The following is an 8,848-nucleotide window of genomic DNA, read 5'->3' as shown; positions in this document are numbered from 1 at the left end:
GAGAGGTTGGTTAAATTCTAAGAAACAAAAGCATATTCATAAATGCCCTTCACTACAATGAATCTTTTTTTCACATTAGGAGTTCTATGAGTCTTTTATGGTCTATTCCACTGGATAATGAAGTATACATGATAAAATTTGTAGAGTTGAAAAACAAAACTTCCCAAGATTAAGTTATGGAAATGTTTATGGCCACTTGCACATGCAACCATGTTCTTATGTGGCAATATTCTGTCATCCCTCTTCGTGTTTACACCATTGATGGTAGGTAACGATTATGTTCACCTTATTGTCTACACTACCTTAACCATGGATGGTAGTTCAATTTTGATCTTGCTTGCCAAGATGTTAATCATATTGCCTTCATTGCCACACATGTTTCTCATTCTCCCTTTTTCCCCATGGAAGGTTGCCTCTTTGGGTTTCATTTGATTAAATGCTACTCCACGTTGGTTGATGTTTGATATTCCACAAAAAATAGATAATTTTTTGTGTATACTTGGAGATTTTAATTTATTTATGATGTCATTCTGCTACAATATACATTATACTTGTTTATTCTACAAGTTAGTCATCACATAACTTGTCAATGACTTTGGAGAAATTTAGCTCAAATATGTGTTCTTTACAGAATATACAAGGAGAAGGAAAATAGACACAAATGTATCTCACTACAAGGATTTGAGCTAGTAGCGACGCCGATTAGCGACGGTGGATAGCGGCGTCGCTAATAGCGTTGCGCGACGCAAATAGCGACTCTCCACAGGGAAAAAAAGCGGCCAAAACCGAGTGCGGTTTTCATTTCGCGTTTGCAGCTTGTGAGTTTTGAGAGCGAAAGCGAGGGAGAGAGCGATCGTCGTGAGAGAAGGAGAGGAAGAAGACTTGCCGCCGCCGCCGCCACTGCCGCCGTTGTTCACGAAGGAGAGGAGGAGCCTTCATCGCAAAGAGGAGCCACCCCACGCTCGCCATATCTCATCGGTGAGTCTCCCTCTCTCTTTCTTTTGCTTGTTTAAGGTTTAAATCACTCTCTTTTGCTTGTTTAGGAGAGGAAATGAGAGAGAAAGAGAGGGAGAGGGAGAGAAAGAGAAAGAGAGGGAGAGAAAGAGGGAGAGGGAGAGGGAGGGGAGGAAATTAGAGAGGGAGAGAAAGAGAAAGAGAGGGAGAGGGAGGGAGAGGGTGAGTGCATTCTCTCTCTCCCTCTCCCTTTTGCTTGTTTAATGTTTAAATCACTTTCTTTTTTGCTTGTTTAGGAGAGGAAACGAGAGAGTAAGAGAGAAAAAGAGGGAGAGGGAGAGGGAGAGGGAGAGGGAGAGAAAGAGAAAGAGAAAGAGAGGGAGAGGGAGAGGGAGGGGGAGGGGGAGGAAATAAGAGAGGGAGAGAAAGAGAAAGAGAGGGAGAGGGAGGGAGAGTGCATTCTCTCTCTCCCTCTCCCTTTTGCTTGTTTAATGTTTAAATCACTTTATTTTTTGCTTGTTTAGGAAATGAGAGAGAAAGAGAGAAAGAGAGGGAGAGAAAGAGAGGGAGAGGGAGAGGGAGGGGAAGGAAATGAGAGAGAGAGAGAAAGAGAAAGAGAGGGAGAGGGAGAGGGAGAGGGAGAGGGAGGGAGAGCGCATTCTCTCTCTCACTCTCCCTCTTGCTTGTTTAATGTTTGAATCACTTTCTTTTTTTTTTGTTTAGGAGAGGAAATGAGAGAGAAAGAGAGTGAGAGGGAGAGAGAGGGAGAGAAAGAGAGGGAGAGGGAGGGGAAGGAAATGAGAAAGGGAGAGAAAGAGAAAGAGAGGGAGAGGGAGAGGGAGAGGGAGGGAGAGTGCATTCTCTCTCTCCCTCTCCCTTTTGCTTTTGGAGAGTGTTAAGATATATTGTGAGAGGGAGAGGAAATACGAGAGAAAGAGAAAGAGAGGGAGGGAGAGAGAGAGAAAGAGAAAGATAACATATATTGGAATGATAGCATATCCATGATTATGGTAATGGTATCCAATTTACTTTTTTTATGGGTACCATTACATCGACTCCTTAAGGGGGCTAAAAATTAGTCATACCGTTTATAAAGTCTAATTAGGAGATTTAAGATGCACGACAATAGACTTATCGATAATGGTATGCAATGTGCTTTGCCATGGGCCACGTACATTGGTGACTCTTTAAGATGGCTTAAAATTGGTCATGTCCTTCATAATGTCCAAGTAGGGGATCTAATTGTGATATGCGTAATTCATTGTTTTTGTATTAACTTTATAGGCATAACAAATTAGAAATCATGCCAACTAATCAACGGAAGGACTAAAAGAAAATGATACCCTAGCTAATGGCCATTACGGTACTTCATCAAAATGAACCCAAAAGTATTGTTATAGAAGAAGAATCCCTTAAATTGAGTATAGGATATTTTCTCTCAGGTCTTATGACTATGAGTAGAATTGATTGAAATAAATTTTATTACTATAGTTGATAAATTTCATAGATGGCATTAATTTTAATACGCAAACCTAGGACAAAAAAACCACATTTCTAAGATGCTTTTTGTTGAGACTGATTTGTTATTAGGCTAAGAGATCCTCAATGATGCTCATAAATGGATTACTTATACTCAAAGCCCTCTAGTGCAGTTTTTTACAATAACGAATAATTATGTACCGGGACAAACAAATCCTTGAGCATGATATAAGGCCGAGATATAACATCAAAAAACTCTCAACTACTATGTACAATGCAAGATTTATGGTCAACTTGCAACTTGACGTACATCTCCATAAAGCTATCCATTTAAGCCTCGTTTGCTGTAATGTAGATAAGATGGAAAACAAAGAAGGTCTTATTGTTCAAGATCGCGAGATGTATCTTAATCAACGTGTCCCATGTCCTTGCTCTCAATGCAAGTTGGCAATTAGATGAAAACGTCGATTGTCTATAGAACACGTATGACGATTTGACGAGTTTCAATCTGAGATCATTGATTAGGCGATTGCGGATTTTCAGCAAACGGTAATTTGAAGTTAATATCAATCATGCATTGTACTTGCAAGCTAATTGAAAACCATACACAATAAGATTGGGTCTTGTTGGAAAATTTTCTATCCAGGGGGGTCTCGACCCAAGGGGGAGTGCACCCTTTGCGGCCAATTAGAAGAGTTCGTGGACGTGCAATGGATGGATTGCAGGAGCCAATCCACCACTTGCAAGGCCCATCTATACCGTCAATGCCAGAGGAGACAGACAACCTTCCCGACCTACCTACAATCTTGGAGCCTGAGATGGAGGCAATGATCGATGCATTGATTCCCATGGATGTTGAGACATCTGACCCGCTTAGAGAGGAAGCATCCATACCATTATATGATGGGTGCCGAGTATCTTAGTTGAAGACATTGCTTGCACTCTTAAGTGTGCAAGCAAAATACAGTTGGAGCGATACGAGTGTGACTGAGTTATTCAGGTACCTTGCACATAGGCTTCATTGATTTTTTTTTAACAGTATTATTGCAAAAATTTGTGCTTTTTCAAGGTGTTTTATGATTTTTTTCAGGTTATTGAAATATCATATATTACCACTTGCAAATACCATGCCTAAGTGTCGTGATGATGCATGACATGTTTTACAGAAGCCTGGCATGGACTACAATAACATCCATGCATGTATCAACGACTGCATACTGTTTCGAGATGAATACGAGACTATGGAGACATGTCCAAAGTGTGGTGCTCACAGGTATCGATAGGACTTGCAAGGGCAAACCATCCCTCAAAAAGTTCTCCGACACTTTCCGCTCATCCCCCGCATAAACCACATGTTTCGCATGTCTGGCATGGCAAGCTTGACAACGTGGCATGTGCAGAATAGGTCCACGGATGGAGTTCAACGAATATCAGCGGATTCGCGCGGATGGAGCCACATTGACTCTACCTTCCCAGGCTTTGCGCGAGAGCCAAGGAATCTTCGGCTCGGTATCGCCATGGATGGTGTGAACCCATTCGGTCTGCGCTCGACTTCTTACAGTGTGTGGCCTATAGTGCTTGTCAACTACAACATCCCTCCATGGCTTTCTACAAAGAAAGGACATCTCATCCTTAGCTTGCTCGTCCCGAGCCGCTATAAAGTAAAAAATATGGACGTGTATCTTCGTCTATTAGTCGACGAGCTTAAGATTTTGTGGGAGGAGGGGATCACTGTGCAAGATATGAGCAGGCGCGATGGTCGGCGGTCAGCCAACATTCGAGCCATTCTCATGTGGACGATGCATGACTTTCCAGGATTGGGAGAGTGCTCAGGTGAGCAGACCTCCGTTCTCGCTCGTAATATCTATATTTTATTTCATTCAATCAAGTATTCACTAGGTCGTGGCTCGCCTTACAGGTCTGGTTACCTCAGGTTATCATGCATGTCCATTGTGTGGGCCACAGTTAGACTCCCGAAGGTCATGAACCATGAAGAAGATAGTATATTAAGGACACGCCGCTTTCTTGCCAGAGGATCATGAACTCAGCGAAAGTTTTCTTGGACGACCTCCAACGCGTATGAACGTGCAAGCTGGTACGAGCTGAAAATGGTAAACCTGGAATCACATCCAAATGGAATGCGACGGTTCTCAGTTTTCTACGAGTTGCCATATTGGACCCACTTACAGCTCAACCACTTGTTGGATCCCATGCATATTTTCAAGAATGTGGGCAGCTTGCTATGGGACCACATCACAGGAAAGAGAGACACTATAGGGTCACGAATGGATTTGAAGGAGGTAGGTAAGATGGAGGCACTTTGGCCGCAGTCGAGTGCTGAAGGGGGAGTGCAGCTTCCTCGCGCTCCTTGGGTTTTGTCCACCAAAGAAGAGCGCATTGTGAAGCAAGTAATCAAGTCTATCCGCACTCCGACGGGTATGATGCGTTCTCTCAGGTCTGTATTTTCTAAAGATGACCAATTGTCGGCGCTAAAATCCCATGATTGGCATAAGATATGTCAGGTTTGTGAACAGAATGGATTGTAATTAGCGTGGGCATTTTGCAATTTGAAAAGTGGCCATTATTCATAATGCTTTCTCATTTGTGGCAGTTTGTCCTACCGATCGCGATCGCAGGATGCCTTACTCCAGAAATTCGTAGGGCCATTTACAAGTTGTTAACTTTGGTGCAATGGATCTCACAAAAAGAGATTAAGACGTTCTCTATTGAATCCACAAGGCGGGGAGCAGTGGAGACGGTCTGTCTTTTTGAGAAATACCTGCCCATTAGTATGCTCACAATACAAGTTCACCTTCTTATGCATCTTGTGGACGAAGTGGAGATTGCTGGACCTGTCCATACGCGATGGATGTTCTTCTTGGAGCGCTTCATGAAAACCCTGAACGGCTTTGTGTGACAACGAGCTCATCTAGAAGGTAGCATGGTGGAAGGTTGGTTGGTGTCAGAGGCGTTAGTGCATATCTCACAATGGCTACCAATGGTGGAACCAGACAATGAAATGCTATGGACGCTGAAGGACGATGATAGACCGACTGGAGATGTGGTGGTTGGAAATGGGGTAGAAAAAAGAATGGATGCCTCAATGGAAGAGAAGGTGAATCGCTTTTGTATATTGCACCATGCCTCCATGGAGACATGGCTCGCCAAGTACCAGATTGCAAGGTAAGATCGAGAGGAAGCGCGAGCTGAATTCCAACGCAGTACGCGTCATCGACCGATTCGATATCCCGAAGGCATGGAGGAGATGTCGTGGTTTATGTCAACACGATGGTTGCATGGAGCCTTGACCGCAGCATCCAGTGAAGGGACAGAGGTCTCAATGGAGGAGTGGGAGTTCTCGAGGGGATGTAGTCCAAAGGTGATGAGGGGTTTAGAATATGTCGTATCTAAATTTTATATGCGACATCTAATTTGAGTGTTTCAATGTACAGTACAAAATATATAGTGCAGCGTGGTCGCGCGGACGGCATTTTCACGTGGAGCGTATTGACAAAATGCACTCCATAATGGACTGTGGTGTCATGGCAAGGTTTGAGCAAGAGATCTGGCGACGAGCAACGGATCCGAACACGGTTGTGGATGAGATGGAGTATTTTGGGAACTTGCAAAGTATTATTAGGGTGGATTACCATAGCTTCTCCATGATACTATTCGATGTGCAGTAGTTCAAAGTGGTACTTGGAGGAACTGGAGCAACAGTTCGATGAGGTCCATCTGGATTTCTCAAATTCCAAAAAAAAATGGACGGATTTGCGCGACACCTTTGTGTTGCTGGTCCATTGTGAACAGGTGCATAGAGTCATTTGCTTGCTAATTGTAATACGACATGGTTTATGTCACAATGGTTTGAACTCACTTTGTACGTGTTTGTGTAAATAGGTAATCTTCTATCCAAATCCCCAACAACCTTGATGGTGGTATGTTATACCTTCAACTCCTCGAAGTGCGAGAGTATATGATCAAAGCGATGTTCCGGGCATAGATGAAGATAATATGCAAATAGAGGGATCGATATTACAAGGGGTGGAGGCCACCGCAAGCTTGGAGCCCGCATTGGGTAACAATGATGGAAATACAGTAGTCCAAGAATTTTTTGAGAATGAGGCAGACTCGTTCTTTTGTGGTGACATGTCTATCGACCTTCCAGTGTATGCAGAGTTGTGTCAGGAGATTAACATGGGACCATAGAATACTTCATTCTTGGAGAATTGTATTACTCAATTCGTTGTTTAGATCTTCCATAAAGGTACATAAGATATGCATTTTAAGAGGGATTTTTCAAAAATGATTTATATTACTGTGCTTTGTATAGTTTAAATTGATTATTCTAACACCATTTTTTATCTGTGTAGGTGACATTTTCAAGATGAGTCAAGGGATGAGCGATAAGGAGTTTCAGGACATGATGGGACGCATGTCTCCAGACCAGCTTGCGAGATTCAGAGAGATGGCAGACCAGGATCTGTCTCGTTCTTCGTCAAGGCGCTCTGCTAGATCTGCTTCAGCGTGATCAGATGCTTCAGCTTCGAGCAGACGATCTCGACGCTCACAACTTGGGCTAGAGGGAGAGACTGCATCGAGATTAGGGGGTGCTGCTGTGGAGACACAGATGTGGTGTCTCCGTCTCATCATTCAGCTGGAGCTGTGTCACCTCCAGGATTTATCACACCTGTGGGGACGTCCACTCCAATTACTCTGGCTTTTGTGCAGCCGTCAGCAGGTGGCACCCCTTTTGGTGGCACCCCTTTGAGTGCCACTCCGAGAGAGGTTACCCCCGTCGGTACACCGGATGTAGAGGGATCTCCTGGATATGCCCAGGAGCGTGGACAGAGATGGCAGAGGACCCATCTTAGATAGACTCCTAGGGGTTATGGATACCTGGTTGATAGTAGATCAGGAGCCATCATCATGAATGATGAGGGGAGGAGGGTGATGACTCTCATGAGAGAGTTGTGCCAACAAGTTTTTCGGCACAACGTCCTGGATCATTGGAAGAACATACAGGAGGGGAGCAAGGACTACATAGTAGCATCCTTGCACGAGGAGTTTCCGGTGCCAGCCGCAGTAGATAGATTCTCTACGGGCTGGATGATGGATTGCATGCGTGCATATATGTCACATAGACGATCCGACGCACGCAAGGCAATCAAGAGTGGGGCTGCAAAGGCCGAGTGGTTAGATGTAGACGACTGGCTGAGGGAGGAGGCTACAGATTCGCTAGGACGTTGGAGTCAGTAGCAGCGGGAGGCGGCGAGGGCACGACTCGAGGCCGGAGTGGTCCATCATCTTGGGAGTGGCGGCCACAGGACATATTTGGAGGACTTTGTAAGTTTCGCTTATGTTTTGCTTGTTTGTTTTTTTGAAATATTCTTTGTACTGACAATCATGTTTCTAACAGTTAGCATTTTGTTTTCTTTATAGCACTCCATTACAAATCGCGATCCGCAAGGCCTTGAGACTCGATATGCAGAGAGGCACGGTCTCAATGCATTGATCGACCGATTGTATAGACGCGGCGACCCTGTAAGTCACTCATCTTTCTTGTCCGTAGTTACCATGAGATATTTGAATGCATTAGTGTATGGTGGATTGATATGTTGTTTCTTTTTCTGCAGAATCCGTTCGATGCTCCTTTGCAACAGGACGAGCTTTCGGGGGACGAGAATTTTTAGCTTGCCCTTGGATCCTTGGAGCTCACACACCTTTAGTTTTTAGTCGCCTGATCTATGTAGACATTTTCTATGTATTAGTGATATCCTTTCATGATTGTACCAATCGCATTTTATGCGATCATGTATTTATTTCATGTATCAGTTTTATGATTTTAGTATACATTCTTTTTGTTTGCAAGTGCTTTGTATGCAGTAGTGCAAAAACTATTTTGTATGGCTCTCATACATCACACAGTGCTATAGCTGCCCTGCCACAAAATTTTTTTTTCCTGTTACTGTCGCTATTTGCATCGCAAATTTACTGCTCACGTCGCTATTGGCCTCGCTATGCGCGTCGCAAATTCACTGGTTGCGTCGCTATATGCGTCGCAAATTCACTGGTTGCGACGCATATAGCGATGCATATAGCGACGCCAATAGCAACGTTTCTATGGCGTCGTCAATAACGATGCTTTTTGCGACGACAGGGGCAAATTTTGTTGTTTTTATTTTCGTCGCTTTAAACGTCAGTATAAGGTCTATATCTTGTAGTGCCTCATGCTATCATGGCTCATAAGGCCTACTAAAACTACAACAGTAGTAGTAGAAAGTTGGACATACATTGTCCATACAAAGTTTCATGGAGTGAGCTTTCTAGGTACAGAAAGCAAGACATACATTGCCCAATGTTCGGAAGGATGTTGTAGCTGCTAGTTTGGATTGGAATGTGTAGTTGGGGAGAT

The 8,848-nt window shown here is 43.8% G+C and overlaps 1 long non-coding RNA gene across 1 annotated transcript; it reads left to right on the top strand.

The window, feature by feature from the left end:
- Window positions 1-896: 896 nt before the first annotated feature.
- LOC148018474 (uncharacterized) lies at window positions 897-8,215 on the top strand. Its single transcript, XR_015687746.1, has 4 exons — window positions 897-978; window positions 6,807-7,779; window positions 7,876-7,977; window positions 8,070-8,215. It is a non-coding gene; the product is annotated as an uncharacterized LOC148018474 (long non-coding RNA).
- The last annotated feature ends 633 nt before the right edge of the window (window positions 8,216-8,848 follow it).

The sequence above is a fragment of the Lygodium microphyllum genome, chromosome 21 (genome assembly GCF_053477565.2).
Source record: "Lygodium microphyllum isolate KBCC chromosome 21, Lygodium_microphyllum_v1.1.10, whole genome shotgun sequence".
NCBI lineage: Eukaryota > Viridiplantae > Streptophyta > Polypodiopsida > Schizaeales > Lygodiaceae > Lygodium > Lygodium microphyllum.
Note: the sequence above shows the minus strand (reverse complement) of the source record. Positions and strands in the feature narration are given on the sequence as shown.